Raw genomic sequence first — 23,812 nt, 5'->3', positions numbered from 1 at the left:
AAAAAGAAAAGGAAGCATGCATTCTTCTGTACGTGTGAGAGTATATGAATATAATATTTCCCTTAATCAGATTTTTTTCCTTTCTCAGAATACTATAGAAGTATACTGTATAAGATATACATTTTCCATTGCTTGTCCTTTATTTTTAGTGGGTTAGACAGGTCTGGTTGGCAGTGGTGCTGGGGAACTAAAAGTACATTATATAGTCTGTCTTTCAGAAAAAAACAACCCAAAAAACAGATTGCATGAGCGGTGAATTTTTAAACAGCTTGCAGCTGTTTGATGCCAAGATGAGCTTGAACTCAGAGGGGGATCTTAATTAGAGAGTTTATGGGAATATTAAAACTCCTGACATGTCATATGTTAGATTCCACCATAGAAGATCAGACTGACATATAACTGTGTTAAGCAATATAATCCTACAAGAAAAGAAAATGATCATAATGTATGTGGGTATGTTAGTATGTGTGTATCTGTGTCTACATATGTTAGAGTGTCTATGTGTGTCTGGATATGTTAATGTATGTTTGTGTCTGGGTGAACGTGTGTTAATGTGAATGGATGGGTGTAGTTTGTCTACAGGTGTGTCTCTGTTGGTTAGTGTATATATTTAGGTGAGCTGGAGTGTGTGTTAGTGTTTTGGTGTGTTAGTATGTGTGTCTGGGTATGTATGTTAGTGTGAGTGCCCCTCCCAAGATCAGTCTCTGGATTTGCCATTCCCTTGAGTGCCAGTAACATACATGTTTTAAAAGGATCCTATTTGCAGCAGTTAACATTTTCTGGAGTCTGGAATTTCTGCTCCTGAAAGTGTTCATGCACTGCCTCCTGGCATTAGACTGTTCCAATCATTTTGCCACAACAGTGCTTGTCAGGAACCATTTTTTCACTGCCTGAACCATGGCTTTTTTATACCTGTGGCGTTTACATCTGCGACCACTAGTGGCCGCCCTCCGCCCTCTGGAGCACTCAGAACTCAGGTGTGCCTTGTTACCTGGGTTGAGCCCTAGTCTACATCCAGCTGGGCCTTGTTATCTGGATTACCCTGCGTTTATGAACCTGCCCTGCCCTTCAGTCAGGGCCTTTGTATTGAAGTATATGGATCTTCCTGCTGTGGCTCTGCACCTGTACTGTTCCTGGTTCCCTGCTTTGTGTCCTGATCAAGTGGACTCCCTGCTTTGTGTCCTTCCAAGTGGACTCCCTGCTTTGTGTCCTTCCAAGTGGACTCCCTGCTTTGTGTCCTTCCAAGTGGACTCCCTGCTTTGTGTCCTTCCAAGTGGACTCCCTGCTTTGTGTCCTTCCAAGTGGACTCCCTGCTTTGTGTCCTTCCAAGTGGACTCCCTGCTTTGTGTCCTTCCAAGCAGGCTGTGTGCCTTTTGTACCCTTCCAAGCGGGCTGTGTGCCTTTTGTACCCTTCCAAGCGGGCTGTGTGCCTTTTGTACCCTTCCAAGCGGGCTGTGTGCCTTTTGTACCCTTCCAAGCAGGCTGTGTGCCTTTCGTGCCCTTCCAAGCGGGCTCTCTGTCTGTCGTGCCCTTCCAAGCGGGCTCTCTGTCTGTCGTGCCCTTCCAAGCGGGCTCTCTGTCTGTCGTGCCCTTCCAAGCGGGCTCTCTGTCTGTCGTGCCCTTCCAAGCGGGCTCTCTGTCTGTCGTGCCCTTCCAAGCGGGCTCTCTGTCTGTCGTGCCCTTCCAAGCGGGCTCTCTGTCTGTCGTGCCCTTCCAAGCGGGCTCCCTGCCAAAAGACTTATTACCTGTATTTTATTTTGCCATACGTCCGGTTACTTGCTTAGACTATATTACCCTTATTTGCTGGTCCTGTTATATACATGAAATACACTGCATTACCTGGATTTCTGTTTGTGGTGTCTTTGTTTGCATAATCATGCACCGTGGGTTACATACTGAACCCCAAGTATCCCCTGCGCATGGGCTCCTACCTGACCTGATCACCCGAGTCCTGACATAGCTGGATTAAGGAGTTTGTGGGTCTGGTGTTAAAAATTGTAATGGTCTTAATTATGGATTTATGCAGAGAAGAGAACCACAAATGCAATTCTACATTTTTTTTTTCTAATTATCTTTAATAATCTATGGAGCCCGTAGAATTAGCTACAGAGCATAAGGAGCCGGTAGAATAAGTCATGGGTCATAGAGTGCCCTACAATTAAGAGAAATACACACAATGTATGGGAAAGCAAATCTAGCTACCTGAGATGTGTCTGGACAAGGTATTGTCCAGAAATTTACAGGAAATAAAAGATAAAAAAAGAATAACAAAAATATGTATTTTTAGTTTGTTGGTGAATGTGTGTTTTAAATATTTTGAGTAACAACTCTCATCATCCTGTGTAAGCATAACTGAGCATGATGGAACTTTTATGCCAATTCAGCTAGAGTAACAGCCCTTCTGTAATTTTGATGTTTATCTGCTGATCACTGGTGTGGGGTAGTAAGTGGGAAACTTCTGTCTTTTCCGCTTCTCTGTTAACTGCCATCTTGTGGAAGTTGGGTGCAAAGCTCCCAGTCATTTCAGTCTGCGAAGTCTCTGTGTGACCTGCTGATAGGTCCATTAAAAAAAGCATGGGTCTAGACCTTCTGCTTCATCAGCACTGGTTTGGTTCTGTAGTACTGAGCCCATGCAGGTGCTCAGTGGTGGCCAGTCCTTGGAGCTCAATCCCTGGATGTAAATGGTTTCGCTTGCATTACAAAGTTTCCTTTTACTGGGATTCAGCTCTTGCTAAATCCTGACAGAGACAGAGAATGTGCTGTAAATCAAATAGATTAGAGTCAAATATCAACAATTAAAGTGTCACTGACAAATGGCAGAAGTGTTAATATGACATTTTCATGATATGCTGTATTAGAAACGTGAACAGGCATTCTTAAAGAATAAATGTGAAAACAGAAACCAAGATAAATATCACACAATTCTCTCCACACTTATTTCCTCACCTACTATATTTTGTACACATACAAGTACTATACTTTAAACAAAGAGAAATATTTTAAGAACTTTATTGCCTAATGTACAATTCAACATCATGATGTTATATAAGCCAAAGAAGTATATTTAAAATTATTTCCCATGCATGCTTAAACTGCTTCACTATATTAAACTGTAATACTTCTACTGGAAGGCTATTCCATGTATCTACTACCATCTCAGTAAAGTACTTTTTCTTACTGTTATTATTAAACCTTTGCCCATTTAAGACATTTAATGTCCCCTTGTCATGGTAGTATTTCTTCTTTTAAATAAACTCTCTTCCTTTATCATGTTGGCTCCCTTTAAGTTTTAATGTTTCTATTATATTCCCCCTGTCACGTCTTTCTTCCAGGCTATATACCGTATTTGCTCGATTATAAGACGAGGTTTTTTTCAGAGCAAATGCTCTGAAAAATACCCCTCGTCTTCTAATCGGGGTCGTCTTCTAATCAGACCTCAAATAGAGGTCTGATTAGGAGACTAAGATCCAGATCCCCCGCACCGCTGCAGGGGACCTGGATCCCCTTGTCTCCCCCCACACACACTTACCGGTGCTTCCTGCTGTATTGCCGGGGCAGCGGGTTGACGTCTACGCGATTCGCGTAGACAACGTCCGCTGCAGCCGGAAGGAGGCGTGGCTAGCAGCGGGGGTTGTCTGCGTCCGTCGCGTAGACCTTCCCCGACTGTCAGAGATCAGAGTTCCCCGCACCGGTGCCGCACCGGTGCGGGGAACTCTGATCTCTGACAGCCGGGGAAAGTATACGCGACGGACGCATACAAACCCCCGCTGCCAACTCCACCTCCTTCCGGCTGCAGCGGAAGGCGACGTCAACCCGCTGCCCCGGCTGGAAGCACCGGTAAGAGAGGGGAGGGAGGGGGGAGAGAGTGTGTGTGTGTGTGTGTATTAGTTAAATGGGGGTATAGGGTGTGTGTGTGTGTGTGTTAAATGGGGGCATAGGGCATTTCTGGAGTGGCGTTAAGGGGGCATTTAATAGAGCACTCTGCCTCCTGAAATGCCTTATACCTCCCTATATGCCACCCTGCCCCATAATATGCCTTTTAACCCCCTAAATGCCAGAGTGGCATATAGGGGTATAAGGCATTTCTGGAGGCAGAGTGCTCTATACAATGCCTTTTAACTCCCTTAATGCCACTCTGCCTCCTGGAATGCCTTATACCTCCCTATATGCCACTCTGCCCCACAATATGCATTTTAACCCCCTAAATGCCAGAATGGGATATAGGGGTATAAGGCATTTCTGGAGGCAGAGTGGCACATAGGGGGTCAAAAGGCATACCATGGGGCACAGTGGCATATAGAGAGTTAAAAGGCATATCATGAGCCACAGTGCCATATTGGTGTGGCAAGCCTGGGGGCAGATGTGTGTAACTGGGGGACAGGTTGGAAAATACAAGGAAATAAAAACAAAAAAAATATTTTTCTCAATCATAGCTTTTATTTAAAAAAAATAGTTTACATGAATTAACATTTACTGGTAAAACTTTTTTCCTTTGGGGTCGTCTTATATTCAGGCTTTTTCTTTTTTTCCTAAGTTAATATTCAGATTTTGGGGGGTCGTCTTATAATCAGGGTCGTCTTATAATCGAGCAAATACGGTATGTTAAGATCATTTAACCTTTCCTGGTAGCCCTTCTCTAAACTTTCTTTCTCCTTCTGGAGATCCGGTCTCCAGTACTGTACACAATACTCCAAGTGAGGTCTCACCAGTGATCTGTACAACGGCATGAGCTCTTCCCTCTATCTACTGCTAATACCTCTCGCTATACAACCAAGCATTCTGCAAGCATTACCTGCTGCTCTATTGCATTGTCTACCTACCTTTAAATCCTCAGAAATAATTTCCCCTAAATCCCTTTCCTCACACGTTGAGGTTAGGACTGTATCAAACATTTTATACTCTGTCCTTGGGTTTTCATGCCTTAGATGCATTACTTTGCATTTATCCACATTAAATGCCAGTTGCCACAGCTCTGATCATTTTTCCAGTTTACCTAAATCATTTGCCATTTGGCTTATTCCTCCAGGAACATCAACCCTGTTGCAAATCTTTGTGTCGTCAGCAAAAAGACAACCTTACCATCAAGACATTCTGCAATATCGCTAATAAAAGTATTAAAGAGAATCTGTCCAAGTACATATCCCAGAAGTATCCCACTGATATTCAAAACAAAAGAAAATGTGAAAACCAGTGCAAGTGGGATAGTAGTTGTGTAACAATAAAATACTTTCCTTTCTTTTTCTTACCGTATACACAGCCGCAGCCCTTAACACTCTCTGGGTGTTGAATATAACAAACACAATCCACTTAGGGGCGCTCGTATAAGCCGGTGTAAAATGATATATAAAAAAAACCCCCCTCAAACAGTGTAGAAATTCAAACATATTATTTTGTGATAGGTGAAATCCACTCTATGCACTCACAATGTATGTGTGATGTTTCAGGTCCTTTCAAACCAATCCTCGAGATCTGTATGTGGCTTGTATGCAAGAAGACACAAAAAGGGAAACACCATGGGATAATACCTTCTTTGAACCGAAATAACCAGAGTTAAGATGAACTTACAGTTAGTAGGATATATAAAGCCCATAGTTTTGATTTCTGTCTGGCTTGTGTGTGGGACAGTGTCTTACTGGAATCTAGATACGCAACTTCTACTGCACCACCGGATCAATTATTTAGTTACCCAAACAAAAAAATCAACACGATTAGTTTTGCATGAGCTTCCTGAAGTAAACCCATATTGTTTCTTATATTGAATTCCATGTGATTTTAGATATTCAACAATCCTATCTTTTAACATAGTTTCCATTAGTTTCCCCACTACTGATGTAAGACTTACTGGCCATGGGCATCCACACTCCTATCATGCTCAGGCAGCCAGTACATGCTGCAACCTGGGCATAATAGGAGTGTGATCCTATCCCAGAAGCAATCTAGAGCTTCCAATAAAGGTTCATGTTCATGAACAGAACACTGCTATTATGCCCAGAGTCCAGCATGTACTGGCTACCTGAGCATGATAGGAGTGTAATTGCTAACAGCAATCACACTCCTATGATGCCCAGGATCCAGCCTGTACTGGCTGCCTGGGCATGATATGAGTGTGATTGCTAACAGTTGCTAGCAGCTAGCATCAATCACACTCATATCATGCCCAGGCAGCCAGTACATGCACATCACTTTCAGCCTCCCTGTGCCCAGCCCCCCCTACTTACACATCCATGCTATCACACACACACATATTCATTCATTTACTCATTTATTCCCTCATTCACACATACTCGTTCATACACCCTCCCCCCACCCTTATCTGAACTGCAGATCCTCAGGTGCCGCTCGCAGACTTCCTCAGGGGCCATTCACGTGACTCCACTGGGTTCCTGTGTCCCCTCGATGGAACAAAAGATGCTGCTGAGCAACACAGAGGTAAGCAGGGCCCCTGCGGATGATTATTTTCGGTTAAAAAAAAATCTACAACCACTGTATAAGACGCACCCAATTTTTAGACCCCAAATTTTTATAAAAAAGGTGCGTCTTATACATGCAGGGCAGCATTTTATCTATGCTGGCGGCATCAATACACAAGGGTAGCAACTGGGGCCATTACACAAAAGGGGGCAAAAACACTAAAAGGGGGGGTCGATGACAAAGCGGTGTGGAAAATACTTTTTTATAATTATTATTGTTGTAACTTAGCCCTACTGGTGGGTACCAGAGCCTGTCCTGGTGTGTGTGTGTGTTTAAGTTGAAGTATAGTCACTTTACAGGACAAAACTTTCTAGGCCCAGAAATCAGTGAGCAGAAAAGTGAAGGTTTTATGTTATTTAATCTATTTCAATCTGCATATTTTATTAAAAAGGATTAGTCGTGTTAAATTGTGGCTTCAGGCGTCCCGTGTATGATGACTTTTTTTAGTGTACTGACGTACTCGCAATCCCATCCCATCACATTACATCAACATGTATTAGAAAATCAGGAAAAGATGTGCATGGAAGGTGGGCTGATTCAGTGGCACAATGGGCCACTTGACTAGACTTGCCCCCCCAGGCTGCAGTCTGTGTTAGGTGACAGTGTTAGTGTGTGTGGGAGTGTCAGTATACAATGTTAGTAACCATGTACAGTTTTAAATTATTTAAGTGCTAGTGCATATTGTATGTGTCAGTGTATGGTGTTAAAATGTGTATTAGCATATATGGTGTTAGAGTTTGTGTTTGCATATAGTGTTACAGTGTATTGGTCTGGAATGAGGTGTTCAGAGCGACATGCAGGGAGCAGAGCACTGAGCAGTGAAGAAGCTCTACAGAGTAGGGGACAGGGTCATTTTTACCTGCCACTGGGTGTGATGTACCCTGTCTACCTGACTCAGCTACCTCTGCATAAGCCATTAACTCTGCACCCTACTCTGTACAGCTTTTTCGCTACTCAATCCTGCCTTAAAAAATATTTATTTAAAAAATAAAAACATATATGTAAAAAAATGAGGGGAGCAACAGAATATTCTTTCCTTAGGCCCTGCATGCCATCTCCATAGACCAACATTAGCAGTGGAATGGGTCATACTGAAGAGATTAAGAGTAATACACCACCACTAGCACAGGGAGGTCTGACCCCAAGGGCAGGTAAAGCCAGCATGACTGTGGCCCTGTGCACAAAGCAAGGGCTGTAAAGAAATTATTTCACAACATTTTGTGTGGAGGAACTTGACTGGCCTGCACAGAGCCTCAACCTTAACTCTTATTGAACACCTTTGAGATGAATTGAAACGCTGATTGGGAGCCAAGCATTCTTGTCCAAAATCAGCTCCTGACCTCGCAAATGCTCTTTTGGCTGAATGGGTGCACATTCCTACAGATACATGCCTGAATCTTCTGGAAAGCCTTCCCAGAAGAGTGGGCACTGTTATGGTTTTAAAGGGGGCCAATTACATATTAATGACTATGGTTTTGGAATGGTTGTCCACCAAGCTCATGTAGGTGTGGTGGACAGGTGTCCAAATACTTTTGGTCATAAAGTGCTGGCAACGGGATGGGTGGTGTGGGGATTATATTAACCCCCCATCCCATTGAGCAGGGGATATTTGGGCAATATACTTCCCTGTCCTATTTTATTATTGATTAAATACATTCAAAGTTCTGCATAGACCTAGGTGAAAAAGTAGTTATTATAATAACACACATACACACACACACATATAATTTCACATTTTGAGAGTAAAGAGAATTGTGTGGACAAGCTGTCATTTTAAATGCACCATCTGATCTATGCACATGAAGTATTGATATGGATGATGAGCTCAGTTAAATTAAAGAATATTGGTTTTGCTTCTCCAGCAGAATATGTCTATTTCAGCACTTTTTACAAATTGATATTCTGTACTTAATTTGAAACACCATTATTTTATTTCTTCCTCTTTTTTTGCTAACACAATACTTCAGAGGCATTCAAGAGGAAACCTGGTTTACAGTTTCATTACTTAACACACTCTGTAAATTATTTTTTATTTAAAATGCTTCAACAAAAGCAAAATTGTTCAAATAAACACAAGAGGTAATGCTGAATTGCAAAACATTGTGTCAGAAATTAAGATAATTTATGTACACAACCAATCAGATTACATACAGTGTAAAAGGACAAATCACAAAAATAGATAGAGGCCCAGACAGGCCATCTGGCTAACTGGTCAAAAACATGTGGCAAATCCAGTGGCATTTCTCCAATTGAGGAGAGGCTGTCCATGTGGTGCTTGGAGGCTTTGCCCTTATGTGAAAGCACGGCGGAAGGCCTGGACATTAAAGCTGATACTGGGGAGAAGTGGTTGAAATAAGACAGACGAAGAAGAGAAAAAGTGGAGCTGCGGGAAAGGAGACAGCCACTGAAGCCGTTGGCGGAGAAGGTAGGGAGACATTGACAGAAAGAGTAAGAGTGCTTGAGAGAGTGAATGTGAGAAAGCATGAGTAATTATAAGCAATTATAAGGCGAATATTAGACGACATTCATTGCTGTTTCAAAATATTTTTTCTTTATTATTTTCACAGTTAGGTTTGAAACAGTAATCACAAACAAATAAAACAATCAATAACCCACATAGTACATATTTCTGGAAAGAAGACAACTCCGGGTATTTCAATAGGAACTTTTAGGTTCTTGTTAAACAGTCACTTGGCTATGAATATTTGCCAAAGTTAGCCATTAATATTTTTTTGTGTTTTTATTTCAAAAAAAGCTTTTTAGTGTAATAGTGCAAGGGAACTTTTTTTTTTTTTTTTAGAAAATAGAGTTAAACAGCTAAGAATGTTTTATTCTCATTTGTTTCAGGAACATCCCATGTTGTCACCATCTTTTTTTGTATGTGTTTCACTCACTTGTAAGCCATGTACTTTTCACATCTACATGGACCTTTTAGTGCACATATTTTTGCCTTCTCACTAATATTGCATCAGTTAATCCCTTAACATGATACTCTACAAAACAATGGAGTTTATTAACAAAATATTTCTCATTTTGTTCCATTGCAGTCACTCTGAACCAGCATTATTTAATAGAAGCTCTTTCTTCCACACTCAGCTATATTTCAACCTTTTCCACTGATCCAACTTCTAATGTTTGTGTGTCTAGTGGTTTAGCTATGGTCACACCTCTCAAAAGTGTCCTAGAATTTCGGAAAGCTTTTAGGTTACAAATATAGAATGTGTATAAATATTAGAAGAATGAAACTTCCATCTTTGCTTTTTGTAAAAACAATTTACAGTGCAGCATTATTACAAGAACACCTTCCCTAATAACATTTTCCCAGTGATGTTCTAGTTTTTATCACTTATAATATCTATTGTGATAACACATTTCATAAAAAAAATCTTGGTCTTGTATTCATATTATCTTTAAATTACAATAGTGATAGCTCATCAAATGGAACCAAAAAAGTCAGATAAAACACAGAATCTGAACCAGTCATAACATAGCTGGAAGTCTTTATTATTAGTGCTAAAAATGTGACAATTAGATCTCATGCTTTGTACGCATCTTTCTTTGTAGAAGGGGGTTAACCATGGTTTTAACTCTCTCATTTCACTATTCACATGGCTGTGAGGGAATTACAGTGTATTCAACTTTTTTGCATTTATCTCTGCCAATCATCTGTATCATTTATTGCTGGCTGTCTCATTTAATTATTATTTAGGCACTTTTTTGCATTTACCTCTGCTTTTTGTCTGCACAACTGCTGTTGATTGCTCATACGGACCTTTAACTCCTGGACCAGGGAGAGGCGGAGATTCGCCGTCAGGAGTTAAAGGCCCGTACGAGCGACTCTATTGGTCAGAGCCGTAGCTAGATCCTTTTGCGCATGGAAAATTGTGCCCCCCAGTTATTTTATTTACACTGCCCTTACACACTGCCTTTCCACACACCTGTCCATTAACACGCATACACGCTGCATTTACACACACCTGCCCATAAACACACATTTACACATACACTGCCCTTACACTCTGCCTTTACCCACACCTGCCCATTAACAAGCATATACACATACACTGCCCTTACACACGCCTACCCATACACACTGCCCTTACACACGACTGCCCATTAACACACAGATACATATACACTGCCCTTACACACTGCCTTTACACACACCTGCTCATAAACACACATATACACATACACTGCCCTTACACACACCTGCCCATTAACACGCATATACACATATACTGCCCTTACACAACCCTGCACTTACACACACATACTGTTACACTATAAGCAGGTGTGTGGATATATATGTATATGGACACGTGTATCCGGGTGTATGGATGTACATGTGTGTAAATATGCATATGTATGTATGTGTGTTTATATATATATATATATATATATATATATCATGGTTTCTGCTAATACTAGTTAAATCAAGATGCATGGGAGGTGGCTGGGAATGATAAATATTTGGGAAACCTTTTGTCTTAGTTTAGATAACACTGATATGCGTGATGAAGGGTGTGTGGAAGAAAGACAGGTTTTCTCATGAAATAGATTGAATCAGGTCAGGAGATCTTTGGGTTTTACTGCCCCATGATTGTAAAGACCCCAGGGTGTGGTGTTGGCCAAAAGGAATCACTTCAAAGGGTAACTACGGCAACCACCGGGTCCAATCAGGGATCTCCTAGTAGACCTAATCGGGACCCTCTAGTATATCAAGGGACAGGTAGTGAAAGTAAAGGAGGGAGAGGAGGAGAGAAAGAAAAGAGACAAAGGAACATCACTAACCTGGAGCTCTCAGGGAAGGTAACTATGAACATGCATGTTTGAATATTGTAAATAGGAACTTATATATATGTATTTGTTGTAAGTGTGTCAATTAATGTGGGGATTATTGTTATTGTACTGTTATTTGTATTGTTTTATATTTGGAACGTTCTAGTAAAAGTTTGTATTGTTGTATCATAGCCGCATTGTGGATTCTTTGATATCCTGTTGTTGTTTCCAAAATATTCTGTTGCATTCTGGAAGAAGCGAAAGTTTTCAGTTCAAACCTTAAAAGTTAGAAGAGATAGAACAGGGATCGTTTAACTTAATAAGCCAGTGGGTGGGTTTATCGGTGCATATTTCATAAGTGTATCCATATACCCATTCACCTGGATAAGTGTAGTTATTGTAGCTAGAAAACACATTAGCCTTCAGGAGATATATCCGAATACATATTGTGATTTCATTGATATGTGTTTGGATGTATCTGTTGTTGGATCAGTTGTAATCTTAAGCACATAACACATTCATAAATCTTTTAGATGGTATGCTGTAGATAAAGCATTAATCCATCTGATTGATATTTTAATAACACAATTCCCTAGTTCCCTCAAAAGAAAACTTAACAATACACACACCAGCTTACAAACATACAAATACCAATACTGCTCTTACACACACACACACACACACACTATGCCAATACACATACACTGCCCATACACACACCAGGTTACAAACACACACATATATACACATACACTGCCCTTACATACTGATGTCATATCCCGGCGATCTGCAACATTTCCCGGCCCGTAGTGATTAGGGAGCAGGAAGCAGAGGTCTGAAGTGACAGACCTCATTCTCCCTACAATTCTCAACAATATTGGGCCGTTAGAGGGGGACTGGGATCTCCCCAACCAGCCCTGCTCATCAGGCGTGCACTGCCCAAGTGGGTGCCCTATGAGTAGGGCTGAGTTGGGTTGGGGAGAGCACAATTATGCAGCTGCCTTGGCATTCCCCTGAAGACCGGCCCAAGAGAGGTAGCCTCTCTGGTCACCCCCTCCCCTGTACATACAGTGTTTTTTCTAGGGGCTTCGTGGTAAATAACATTGCTGGCACCAATGTGATTGTCCACGGAGCCCCTAGAATGCTGGGCCCCTGAGCAACTGTCTAGTGTGCCCTATGCATTTGAATGGCAACCTTAAAGTTAGGCTGGTTAGAGAGAACCCTGATCTCCCCAACCAACTTGATGGACGCATGTCTTTTTTCAGCCTATATAACTATGTAACTATGTAACCAGTCCTGGAGGCTGCAGCTGCTGATCGGGCGGCTGTCCGCCCCTTGGCAGCTGCGCCCGAGGTGAGTGCCTCTCTCACCTCACCCTTCCTACGGCCCTGTTATTGGTCGCTGCCGACCAATAGAGTAGCTCGCATGAACCTTTAACTCCTGGAACCTCCCCAGGCGGAGTTTCACCATCAGGAGTTAAAGGTCCGCATTAACCCCTTCTAAAAAAAAAAAAACGAACACGAAGAATGTACATGAATATTCACCTGAACCGAACACAGGAACGGGTGAATATTCGTGGAATTTGATGATTTTTTCCCCCACGCCAACCACGAAGAGTTGGCCGGCGCCCAAGTCTACTCTTTATTTCCAAGGAAATTGTAAATCAGTGGCCCAGAGGGAGGGGCACAATGGAGCCTCTAGACAAGTAAAATTGCTGATAGCTGCATTACATTCAGGAACTGACATTACTATTGCATGTTATGAATGTTTGGTTAGAATGGTAACTTCCCATTATATCTGGATACCACAGTTATATGAAAACACTAATAAATTACACCTTGTCTATACAATATGACTAACACATTAACCAGATATTATTGTGATTTGTGATGACTATAGACATAATACATTGAGTGGAAAAAGTACAACTAACTAGTTGAGATATTTAAAGTGTTTTTATGCTCCAATGCCCATAAGTAAAGGCACAACACATTAAGCATATTGATAGAATCTAGAACAGTTTATGGTCTTGGAATGGAAATGTGCAGATACGTGCTAATTCATAGCAATTATGGTGATCACATCTTTCAATTCTAATTAAAATGCTGTCAGGTTTGTGACACACTTTTCCCATAAAACCGTTCATGTATGTCACATAGCACTATAATTGAATACACTTCTTACAATCTGGACACAGTAACGGCTGGTGAGAATTTCTTGTCAAGGTATGAAGAGGTTTGAACGTTCCAATCCAAGCTGCACCTTTTTTTCCATCTATGCCTTCTGCACAATTATTTGATTTTCCTTTTAAAATAACATGGAATTATATGTATTACATTGCATTAGGATACAAAATTTTTACGAAATATCCTGAATAATAATAATTGAATATAAACAGGCACGGGGAACTAGAATATAAATCTCAGGGACTAAGCCTCTGTCTGCTCCCTTCCTTTGGTAGCAAGCTAGAGGGTCAACAGAAACCTAGAATTCTAGGACGGCAAAAGTCTAGGCATGGCCCTGGGTTCCATATTTCAGATAAATACCCTATTTGCCCGAATATACTCCGCACTTTTTTACCCCACTTTAAGTCTTTAAAGTGGGGGTGCGGCTTATATTCGGGGTTTAGCGCAGGAATGCGCAATTCGTATCGCCCGATGCCCGGGACATGCAGTTCCAGGCGCCGGGCAGACAGCAGGGTTAGGATACAGATCCCCCGCAGAGGTGCAGGGGACCTGGATCCTACTCACCCATACGCTCAGACAGTCTCCCCTGCCGGCACTTTCCACGGGGGAGTGCCGGCACGAGAGGTCGTCTAAGCGCATCGTGCAGACGTTCACCGGCAGCGGCGATGCGCGTAAACAACCTCCGCTGTCGGCACTTCTGCTCGGTGTGCTTTAACAATCTCCCTTGTCGGGAATTCCCACGAGGGGAGTCCCGGCAAGGGAGATTGTTAAAGCACATCGTGCAGACGTGCTGGCAGCGGAGGTTGTTTACGCTCACCGGTGAACGTCTGCGCGGTAAGATTTAACAATCCCCTTTACCAGTGCAGACTCCCGGAGTCCCGGGTATCTTGCGGGGCCGGCAGGGGACATCTATTCTACGCAGAACGGTATACAACTTCCGGTGGTAAGTCTAGGGGAGGGACACACACAGAGTGGCAGGATATCTCGAGGGGGACACGCACAGAGTGGCAGCATATCTCGGGGACACACACACAGAGTGGCAGCATATCTTGGGGGGGACACGCACAGAGTGGCAGCATATCTCGGGGGACACACACAGAGTGGCAGCATATCTCGGGGGGGACACAGAGTGGCAGTTTATCTCGGGGGGACACGCACAGAGTGGCAGCATATCTCGGGGGACACACACAGAGTGGCAGCATGTCTCGGGGGACACACAGAGTGGTAGCATATCTCGGGGGGGTGCACACACAGAGTGGCAGCATGTCTCGGGGGGGCAGAGTGGCAGCATATCTATTACACTTTAAATGACATTTTTTCTTTAAGAAAGCACCTAACTTTTAGGGTACGGCCTATAGTTGGGTGCGGCCAATACTCGAGCCAATACCGTATTATTTGGCTCTTCATCTTATCTCAACCATGCAGCAGAGTATTCCAGGGGAAGCAGTTCATCTGCTACAAAATAACATTAAAATAAACTTTGCAACTGTTTGAAATTAAAATTATCATACTCTTTACAGTTGATGTTTTGCTATTAAAGTTAATGAGTGGTTATATGAGTTACTATTGCCTTTCTGTCATCTTGAACCAATCTGCCCATTCTCCTCTAACCTCTGACATCAACAAGGTATTCTCGTCCACACAACTGCAGCCCACTGGATATTTTCTCTTTTTCAGACCATTCTCTGTAAACCCAAGTGATGGTTGTGCGTGAAAATCCCAGTAGATCAGCAGTTTCTGATAATACTCAGACCAGCCGTCTGGCACCAACAACCATGCCATGTTCAGCAGAGCTTTACAAAAGGAAATAGTTAGGGTTACTTGATTTTGGACAATTATGTTAAAAAAAAACCCACTACATTATATGTGCACAAATATAGAGGATAGTACGTTTACTGGCAAATACTTTTTTTGATTACTTGGACCTGGAAGCTTTTTTTAAAATGTTCATCTCATGCTCCCAGAAGAGTTAACCAAACAAATGTATTTATTCAATAAACCACGAGTTACGATGTAAGAAAAAGCATTTCATACTAATAATGCATCGATAAGGACTAACCTCGGGAGTTTCTGCAAGATACGCTGATATTGTTCTGTGTAAAAGCATAGTTACACTGTTCAGATCATCTGCTATACAATTAGTATTATGGAAGTTACATTTAATTATACTATTTTAAACTCACCTAAATAAAGCTTCCGTGTACAAACCTACATGACCATATAGATTTCTGACCCTTGGCTATAAGATTAAAGTTTTCTCCAGGGAAATGTCTTAATACAATGCCAGCTGGCTGGTATTCCTGCCTGACTAGTTATGACCAGTCGATTCATTTCAGTTCAGTGGAAAAATGTAAAGTAAATGTCAGGTTTTGCATTTGGTGCAAGGGGTTTACGGGAAATGTTACTGAATCTATAATCTGTATAGAAGTTTAAATAGCTGAGTAAGAAGCTCAGCGTCAGTGAAGTGAGATACTTAACACTGTTGAACACATATTTTATACTTTCGACCTAAAACGAACACTTTCTCCCGTGCGTATATTGTAATGGGAACACCTGATGGTTAATTGAAAATTAAACTTTAGTATTAGATGTATGATCTTGTGTGTATTGCTCAAATTTGTTATTTTGGCTTTTTATCAATCGAATTGGTTAATGTGCCCAATCATGTTTGCCTATATTCCAGGTCACAGTGAGTGAAAATCTTAGCAAATTAATTGATAGCACAAGCCAAATCAGTTTAACAATTTGATATCTATGGATCACCAAATGTTAATCTACATAGTTTTTATATATTTTTTTTAAATTAAATTACATTGCATGCTGCAAAAATACTTTATATTAAAAATGGTCTTTTTCACAGTTTTTAGAAGAAAATATTTGTTCAAAGGGCAGCAGTCACTGAACTAACCATACACAAAGATGGGTATTGCTGGACTTAGTTGGAGGTAATATATTTCTATTTTACTCCTTTGGCATTTGCAGGTGGATTTGCAAGAGATTTGCAAATTCAGCTCAACAGCTTCACTGTGCATAATGTGTATACATTATATATACAGGGTCAACCCTGGCAAGGTTCTCATGGATGAAGGGTTGAGCTAGCCATGCATATTGCCCTGCATAATGCATAGCTCAATCGGCAAGGTGAATTTAGAAAAATCTCACTGATTTAACTATGTGTTATACAAGTATTAGCATGTTGCCTGACATGTTCATGTTCCTTTCAGTGTGAGATACGATATGTGTATGAATCTCTCATCTTGTGGGTGAATTCACTAAAATAAATGAATCTCAACTTTGCAGACCCTGAGCCACCATTTTAGAGCATTGTCTAAAGAACTCTTATTTCCCGTGCTGTCTCTAAAAGGCATTTAGGTGGTTAGTTCGCTGATACCTGTACTCAAGTGAAAAACTGCATAGACCTTCTTCATAACCACCCTACAAATTTTCCATACATCCTGCCTGCTTCTCCTCTCGCCCACAGCTAATCACTCGTGTTCTCAACATAGGAATTTTCTACAGTGTCCAACATTCCAACATGTCTTCTGGCTTTAGGTTTGAAGTTTTGACCAGCGTTGGTTTTTTCATTAGACATATGTACTTGCATATCTGGAATATTGAATGTGATGGACGTGTTTCTATTTTCATACTGTAGATGTTTATACTGTAGAAGTCTTAGTATATTTGCCAAAATCTTAATGAGATCATGGCCTCCTCTGGCACTAAACTTTTCATATTCTGTTCTGCATGGGGCCATAACACTTTTGACTTTAAACTTTTTAATACTTGAACACCAAGTATTGGTCACATAATGAAAAATACTACACACACATGAACAGAACAGCTACATATTCTAGCTTTTATAACATCAAACAAAATAAAAATGATTTCTGGCTAAATCTGGAAATCAATGGTTCAGCTAAATGTGCAATATTAACAATTTAAGAAAAAAGTGATATGAAAATGTACTATAGAATTAACAAAGTAAATCCTATATATATATCTATGCAGCAATAAACAGTATGCAATAAATTTTACTTTGAAGAATGAGAGATTAATAGAAGTTAGTAAAACTCTACATTGAGGAAACCACATTTATATATGTTTATAGCAGAAGCAATGTGTTTCATTAAGAGCCACGTTTAACTGTAAATCTTTCTTCTTTCAATTTAGATGGGCTCTCCCTGGTGATACACTGTCATCCCTCCAGGAGTTTAATAGAACTCATATTTTTCCCCTGTTGCTGACATATATGATATTACTTCCAATACTATGACAGCTTGGGAAGATTTCCAAATAAATTCTGCTGAAATATTAGTTAACATTTTTTTTCTTTTTAATTCCCTGAAACTACAATATCTATTTAACTTTCCCAATGCCTAAAGCAAGCAAAGATAGAAACACAGCTATAGACACTTGTATATCTGGAATATATTTTCGGCCCAGTAGTGTAACACAAGGTACTCTACCCAGCAGTGTAACACAAGATCCTTGTAAAGCAGCAGGGGCCGGTGTTATGCCCCATGCTCTGTCACAACTATTACCAAGGATTGTGAAATATTTAGAAATGGCAAAAATGTTACTAGATGTTTCATTCATTTTTAATATACAGTACCTTACGCACCTTTGCAACATACTTTAATGTAGTGGGCACATGGAGGAAGCGTGATATTGATATTTATTGAACCTTCCAAGTTCAGCATTCTACTTTAATATTTATTTGAACTACAAATAACAAAACCCTTACCTACCAAGAATTCATAACTCCAGTATGTTTTTTTTTTTTTTTGTCAGGGCCCTCCTGAACCAATGGAGAAGCGGGGTATGACTGCTGGCGTATGCAGGAAAGCTTTTTGTCCCTCTCATTCATTGGTCATGTTTACAACTTTGTATCAAGCAGGTATTTAAACTAATATTGGTATTTCCTCAACAGCAGCAGTGGTGGCCAATACAACTGGTTTGAAGCTCTTGGTATTATGACGGTTGTATCTGCCTGATGTGCTAACTTGGTCGTCAGCTGGCAGTGGTTTATTCCTCAATTTCTTTATTAATTTATGGATTAATATGGATTAATATTCAGTTTAGTCACAGCTGCGGTTTGTGGTCACCTTGCCAGCGCCAAAGACGACTATATGGTATGCGCAACTGCAGAAATTGGGACAGAACAAGCCAGTGTGGGCTGAGGTGCATTACTGGTTTGAAGCTTTTCGTGTATTCGTTTGGTGTAACTGCCTGATGTCAGGTGGTTAATGTCCTCAAGTTGTCCTGGCGGTGAACATGTGTTTTAATAAAGCTGTGGCCCTTGCCCACATATTTGTGTCTGGTGTCTTATTGGGGAAGAGTAAAGTTATTTTACTATATCTGTATGGATACTATAGGCCTAAGCAGTCATGTTCTTTGCTGAAGTTCCATAATTTAATGCTTAGGCTTCACTATGCATTTTTAACATTTAAAAAAAACAACATTAATAAAAAAACAATTGGTTTAATTATCATACAATATCTACTACTACCCATGAAGAGACTTTGTATTAGGCTCACATTGTCTCATTTGTTGCAGATGTTCCTTCAAGATACCTTGGTTGATTGTTTCCCTTCACAAAAAGGACATCTGTAGAAGGAAACAATTCAGACGATGCTCAATAGTGCCCAATAAAATATAAAACTTAAAAGTGAAGCTTAGCTGATCATTTATGATGGAAGCTATTTCAGGTATTTACAGTGCTGTATCTGCCGCAAGCCTTGGGCAGCACATTTCAGCAGTCAAATGCCCCCACAGCGGTTACTACTTCCCAGTTGCTCCGTGCAGTCACACTGATGATTGGCCCCGCCCATTTTTGCTTCCCAATCCCTCCCTGCAGTCACACTGCAGTTGGTCCTGCCCCTTTCCTTATAACATCCACACTGCTCAGCAACTCATCTAACAGTTAGTATAAAATTATTAGGGCTGCTGAAAGTTAGGAGAGGTGGTTAATTAAGGGGCAGTTATAGTTAATGGGGTGTTTAGGGTAAATTTAGGGGCAGTTATGGTTAATGGGGTCTTTGGGGTTAATTTAGTGGCAGTTATGGTTAATGGGGTCTTTAGGGTTAATTTAGCAGCAGTTATGGTTGATGGGGTCTTTAGGGTTAATTTAGGGGCAGTTATGGTTAATGGGGTATTCAGGGTTAATTTAGGGACAGCTATGGTTAATGGGGTCTTTAGGGTTAATTTAGGGGCAGCACAAAACAAAAATACACCACTGGGTATTTACCTTTATTATCCTAGGTTGTGAACAGAACTTTTGTACATAAACTCACTATGTTCTCCTATCACTTATGGTTATTTGTAAAACATTTTTTGTTATGTAGTCAACTATATCCAGCAAAGTATAATACCAATATCAACATCTTGCCAATGTTGTTTTAAACAGTTATTAAAAATTCACCAAGTATGCAATAATAAAGTCATCTTAAAGGAAAAGTCTTATGGGGAAAAATAAAATACATAAAAATTGCATAAAATACAAAGCGGTATACATTAATGAAGCGCTTGCTTGAAAAATACATCTGATTTAATTTACTTTTTTTCAATAAATTCCTTTATCCGTAGACCTGGAGGCTGCCATTGTTGTTAGTCATGTGATATTCTGGGTTACTTTCCCAGCAGAATCACCACACTGAGATAATTCTTTTTGGTAATGCTAATACCTCAATAAACTTTCATTAGTCTATTCCTTCGTAGACTTTTATTAATCTATTATTCACCACAGGCAGTATGATAAGATGTCAGATGTTAGATAACAGAGCTAGAACACAAAAAAGGATAATATGCCGGAAAACATTATATTATATAAAACTAAAACCGTTTAAATAGATGAAAACAGCACAATATTTTTGAAAGCCTATTTTTAATCTGATGCTAGAAAGAAAAATACAATTGTGGAAGTTCCCCTGTAATATAGAATGCAATATTTTTTAAGTAGTTTAGCATTTTCTTTTTTTATTCTATTACATTTTTTAAAGTTTGTTTGCCCAGAATTTATTCAGATTATTTTCTTTTTAACTAGGTATTTGGTTCAAAATATGCAGAAATATGAAAGTATACCAGACGCATCAAGAGGACAAATAATCCTTTCATGGTTTTTCTCTGCAAGAGAGTTTAACTTAAGCTGCCGTTACAAGGAGGAGGGAGAACAATATCTAAGTATACTGCAACAAAGAATACAAATTCCCAGTGATAAGTGGATCATCCATGAGGTTAAATGACTCTTTTCATTGCAAAGAATACCAATCTTATCAATAATATTTATCTTATTTTCAGGCTAAAAGACTAGCACTACTTAGAATAAGACACCTTCGCTTATTTCAGGGTTGGGTTTAAGTGTAATAACACCTGAAAGTAACAAACATCTCAAAATAGCCAGGGCAGATACCCTTCATTGGTTGATGCCAGAGGAGCTCCCTGCCGGCGACCAATAAAGTTGCTTATACAGAACTCCACTCGTATGGACCTTTAAAGTTAAAAGTATGTACCAGTGACTCTATCGGTCGCTGGCAGGGGCCTCCTCTGGCATCAATCAATGAAGGACAGCTGCCCTATATTGGTTGATGCCAGAGGAGCTCGGTGCTGGCGACCAATAGGGTCGCTTATACAGACCTTTAACTCCTGGGGAGATTCCAGGAGTTAAAGGTCCATACGAGCGACATTCGTGTTCGTCTTCATGTTCTCCCGAATATGAACGCACAAGTTTAATTTTTACCTCCCTGGTTTTGCCCCATGCTTAATTTAGAAAAGCAGGTCAAAACAAAATGAGGACGAAAAACATGTTAAGTTGAAAAAACCACAATGTTACTACATTAAGCCCTATTTTTATTCCAAATTACATCCAAATATAGATATAAGAAAGTATTATTCTTTTTTTTTTTAGCTTTTAACTTTGTATATAAGGTGCAGCAAAACTGTGGGACAGAGGTGGCAAAAGATATGCAACCTTTAGATGACAAAGCAGCAAAAACAAGGCATTGACTAGTGCTCTAGATAATGAGTTTTAAAGGAAATATAAGAACATTTTGTTATAATAACCACATAAAACACATCTTAAGCCAGTTTTCTGCATTAAGAGTTACCTACACACAGTTGTGTGTCTGTGTAATAATGCCAGTGCTATGCCAGTAGATGTCTAAATCAATGCTTGCTTTTCTGGGTTACACACATCTTACCAAAGGCTTATCCACGCACCATAAACCTCTTATTTCAGCTTATATATGTTAACAGATGTTGCACATTAGAGCAAGCATTAGTTCTGTTATATATTTGCTGTAACCACACAACCATGAGAAATCATTTTAGATCTGCTCTTGCACTTAGCAGAGTAGTTTACAGCTATTAGAGTGTTTCTAAAGTACAGTGGTGCTGTGAAGCCTGATAATTATTCTGTATTTTGTTCTTGTGTGTGAGACAAAGCTAATTAATGTTTATTTTAGCCTTAATACACCAAACACAACTTTTTTAAGCAGGCAACCTGCAAACTCTGGCTTTGAATAAAAATACATTACGTAAGGTGAACTCCAAATATTACACATTTGGAGAACATGTTAGAAATTCCTTTGTTCAAAATAATTGATCTGCTAATGATGTACACATTGAAGTAAGCTACAGATTACACACTCTGAATCTGAAATAGGAAAATGAAAAAGAAGGTTGTTTATCAATTTTGCCTAGGTTGTAGAAATGTAGTTTCCTTACCAAATGCAGCATGTTTTTACAGGCTTCTCTATTTAGTTACTAATCATTTTATTATAGCATTGTTTCAGAAAGGTGGTCTTTACATGTTTATAATATCAAACCAGGGTCATCTTTAAAGAGAAACTAAAGAGGCAACTTCCCAAGACTCAAGTTTACCATAGGGCCCAAAGTAGCTGTTACTTGGGCAAACTCAACTACCTCCATTGACAAGCAAAGGTTATGATGGGGGTCTTTGTAGGCCACAGACCACTGAGGGCTCTTCTTAGAGAGAGTTTTTTTTATTGCATAACTCGCTTCTTGTCAATTCACTCGCCTTCTTGTCAATTCACATTGATATATAGTAAAAAGGTACGGGCAAATGTCACAGAAGTCAATTAAGAAGGAAATATTAAAAAATTCTAACAGTAAAAATGGCTTTAAAATTACCATCGTAATTTTTTTTAAATTTCCCTTTTTTTAACTAATCAAGGAGTCTGCTCTATAGTTTATTACCATGTTTACGTTAAAATAGGCGAATATCGCAAATACACATATTTAAGTTATTACTGATAAATGTATGCATAACAGTTGTAACATCAATGTCATAAATAATGTGTAGGGTTTAAAATAAATATATTTTATTTAGTTAATACAGTGAATAATAAATGAATCCTCAATATTTCAAGTAGAATGTATTGTAACATATGTCTCAAGGCAGGCCCTTGGACTAGGTCTCTGGTGTTGATGATCGGGTAGAAACGATTCAAACAAGGTTTGGTCATTGTTTGGTCTGAGAATATTCTAGGACAAATTTGGAGGATGACCAGGTCACCGATGGCGGTGAACAGAGCATGGATAAAGATAAAAAATGCAATATCCAGATTCGTAGGGTCATAATAGCAGATTAGTAATTTGCCACCATTTGTTGGAAAAGGACTAATTTGTTACAAGAAGTTGATGTTCCTATTAATGATATTGAGTTAGATATTGGCTAGATTATACTTTGCATGGAGAATATGGATAGAGTTAACATGGCAGTTGGCCAGAAATTGGTGATTTGGAAAGGGAGCCCTGACTGTCTGACTTAGTGTCAGGCACCTGGGGGTCCTCTACCTTGCTGCTCCATCCAGGCAGTTGCAGAGAAGGCCGTATCCTTGGCCACACATAAATGTCGCACCATGGTCAGGCACTGATGTTGGACCAGAGGGTCTAGCTCACAAACTCCATTCTAGTGCAGACCAGTCAAGTTCTTTCACACCAAACGCATCATACTATGTACAGTATGTATGGGCCTTCCTTTGTGCACTGGGGCACTGCCATGCTAGAATAGAAAAGGGCCTTCCCTAAACTGTTCCCACAAAGTTGGAAGCATAGCATTGTCCAAAATGTCTTGGTATGCTGAACGGGACATCAGTCCTTGATATTACAAATGCTCTACTGGATGAATAGGCAAACAATTCCACAGAAACACTCCAAAATCTTGTGGGAAGCCTTCTCAGGGGGCACCAATTGCATAATAATGTCTTTAGACTCTGTTGGTGTAATGATCAGGTATCCCAGTACCTTTGTCCATAAAATGTATGTGTATCCTGTAGTGTGCTTTTCAAAAGAATGAAGAAACTCAGACTTCAGAGAGGGTTAGGAAAGCTGGAAACTGTACCATAGGTTGCACG

The sequence above is a fragment of the Sceloporus occidentalis genome, unplaced genomic scaffold, assembly GCF_023333645.1.
Source record: "Sceloporus occidentalis isolate IW3139 unplaced genomic scaffold, rSceOcc1.0.p SCAF_25, whole genome shotgun sequence".
NCBI lineage: Eukaryota > Metazoa > Chordata > Lepidosauria > Squamata > Phrynosomatidae > Sceloporus > Sceloporus occidentalis.
The sequence above is the reverse complement of the archived record's forward strand: the minus strand, read 5'-3'. Positions refer to the sequence as shown.